Raw genomic sequence first — 3,450 nt, 5'->3', positions numbered from 1 at the left:
GTCTACTGGTATTGACATTTTACTAGTTTAAATGGTAAGTCTTTAAGTGTTTTTAACTTGCCTCATTTATTATACAGAGATCTTAAATATTATCTCTGTGTGCATTGAAAATCTTATCAAGCAATATTACCATTATTGTCTCAATCACCAAGCCTAATTTAGAAACTCAAGAGGATAATGAAAGACTATTATATTTGCTCCTTTTTTTCCTCTTTTCATTACTCTTTTTTATGTTGTCTAAAAATACCTTCTTTTATTATTTTCTAATTCAATAATTTCCTTTAACAATTACATTAGCATAAGTCTGCAAGTTATAAATTCTCTTAATTTTGTTAGCCCTCCATTCTCGTTCCTTTTAATGGTGTCCTAATAAGTCTTTGCTTTCTCCTTAAAAAATTCTGTTAATTTTATTTCATTTGAGAAGATCTTGATATCCCCTACATTCCTGAAGAATATTTTCACTGGATACAGAATTCTGGATTAACAAGTTCTTTCCTTTTATTCTTTAAGAAGTCCTGTTCAAATGTCTTCTGGTCTAATAATTTCTCATGAAAACTCCATCATCATTCAGATCATTTGCTTCTATATGTGGTATATTATTTTTCTTTCTAACTATACTTTTCCCCCTTGCTGTCTCATTACTGTTATCCTTGGTGGAAGATCAAAACCTCCACACTTTTCTTCTGTTTGTACTGGGGGTTGGTGGATGATACCTTATCACTTCTTCCACATTGCCTTCTTGATGCTGCCATGTAGGGGCAGTCTTGTTACTACCTAATGGAAATGAAAGTCCTGGCTCCCCACTCTAACTTCTGATCCCACCTGGAACCGAATTACATACAGCTAGGTGAGGATGGCTCCTACCCAACTTTTGCTGAGTGAGAGAACAATTGGGGCCACAGTTTTCTTTGTAGTGTTTGCCTAAAGTAGGATAGTTATTGTCTAAAAGTTTAATGTCTTGCTATCTACATGTCTCTTGATCCTTTGCCTAGAAAGAGCAGGCTTTTCCTGGGTCCTTTTTGATTGAATCCATTGATGCTTCCAGTTAGAGCTATTTGAAGCAAAAAGAAAACTCAGGGAACTCACTGCCATGTGCTTACTCAGAGTTTGAAGTTTCTGGCCAGGGTGACTTGTTGCTGATTTTCAGAGTATTTGTTTTTCTTATATGTAATATCCAAGGTTTTTAGTGGTACTTAGTGGGAGGAACAGAGAGAAGTTTATCCACTATATCTTTTCTAGAACTATAAATCCAATCCCATTTAAAAACTTTTATTATGCAGCAATTTGAGAGAAATAGACAAAATATTTAATATTCCAATTCATAAACATGGTTTGTATCTTCATTTCTTTAGATCTTATTGAATTTCTCTCCATAATGTTTTACAGTTTTCAGTGCAGATGTCTAGTAGACTTAATTAATATTTTCAATTAATAAATTGAAACAAAGTCCTCGTGCAGGCTAGGCAAGAACTCTGCCACAAAGTTATATCCTCAGCCGTAGTATATTGATTTTCGATGTTGCATTTTTTATTCTAGAATCCTCACTTTTTAAACGTTTATTTCTCCCTTGAAAAATTATATCCTTTATCCCTTAAATTGGTAAACATACCTATAATGATTGTGTACAATTCTCATCTGATAATTACAATCTCTGGATCATCTCTGTGTCTGTTTTTGTTTTTTTCTCTTGATAATAGGTTAAATTTTCTTTTTCTTAAAATTTATCAAGTTTTTAAAGTTGTATTGTGGATATTATGTTTTAAATAACAGTGGAAACTGAAGAATGACCTTATTTTATTTTCCTAGAGAATATATTTCTTTTTTCTCTCTGACTGCTAGGGTAAGGGATGTCTTTTCAGATTCCACAAAGGATCTTATTTCACTGGTACTGACCTATACTTTTAATAGATTTAATTCAGCTCTGGTTGACACAGGTTCAACCTCTTATACCACCATTGTCAAGATACTGACCTCTTTATTCTCAGCAATATTTGAGTAGGAGAAGCTTATGCTGCAATTTTGGAAAAGTTTAATTAACCTTTGTATTCAGCCTGACCAGGATTCTAAAAGTTAAGCCCCATGAAAACCACCATTTCTCTCTTCTAGTACCTCCACTGTTGCCTTCTCTGCAAAACTTTTTAGATAGAAGAAAATTATAAAGTTGGATGATTTATTTTTGCATTTATGGATTTTCTAAGATTTTATTCTATTGTGCCATATCACTTTAGGTTTAAAAATTCATTGTTTTTAATATTTCTTGTCCTAACCCTTTTTGCTTTCCAGCCTTCTCAAACTGAGATCAGATAGTTGACCTCATGTATGGAAATTAATATAGACCTCCTCTCCTAGACCATGAAGGGTTCTTTCTTCTCTAGATTTCATTTCTCCAACACTTTCTTGAGTCCATGACTCTTTGATAACTCAATAAAAAGTATGTTATTACCTTTTCTCCTATTGTTATAAGAACAAAGATAGTTTTCATCTTTTGCATTTGCACAATTAGGTTAAATTGTGGTAAAACAACAGTAGAGATCCACTGTCATTGATTCTTAGGGTTATTTATAGTGGCTAAAATCTGGCTTCTGATGAACTGATTAATATACATCAAAACCTTTTAAAATTTCATACCTTTTGACTGATTTTTTTTGTACATCTAAATGTAGATTATTTCTACCAGGGAACTAATCATAATTATGGGCAATTATTTCTGTCCAAAATGGCCATCACAGTAATATTTATAATAAGGAAAAATTGAAAATACCCCATCTTCAACAAAAGAAGAATGAGTAAGTAAATTATGGAGAAGCACCATAATTAAGTATTACTCAACTATTATGTTAATAGGGCTGGAAGCATGGCTCAATTGCTAGAGTGCATATTTTGCAAGTGTGAAGCACTGAGTTCAAACCCCAATCCCACAAAAACCTGTTACATTGAGTTTTTAACAATTTAGTAAATAATTATGATATGCTATTTCAATTAAATGAGTAAGTACCAGGATAGAAACATTTATATTCAGTTTAATCTCAATTATGTAGAAGTACATACTCATAGAAGATGCACCAATATATATCAAAATGCTATCAAAAGTATTCTTATATCCTCTGTGTTTCTGTAATTTTCTATTGTTTATGCTCACAACAATTAAGAATAAATGTTAGATATACAATGTTAGAAATAAAGGTAACAATGAGGAGATGGTAAGTTTGAGAATGAATAGGCATAAAAAATGAGAGACTAGAGAATAATACTGTAAAAAGTTAATATAATGAAAACACAGTGAAACAGATGGTGTCTTTTTTGCATTTTATTAGCAGGGGGTTTCATTCTGACATTTACATATGTGCTTATGGTGTATCTTAATTAGATCCACCCCTTCCATCATTCTCCCCACACACACCTTCCTAGAATAATTTCAACAAAGTCATTGTTCTAGAGATGAGTTAATTT

Source organism: Castor canadensis, chromosome 10, assembly GCF_047511655.1.
Source record: "Castor canadensis chromosome 10, mCasCan1.hap1v2, whole genome shotgun sequence".
Taxonomy (NCBI): Eukaryota; Metazoa; Chordata; class Mammalia; order Rodentia; family Castoridae; genus Castor; species Castor canadensis.
Note: the sequence above shows the minus strand (reverse complement) of the source record.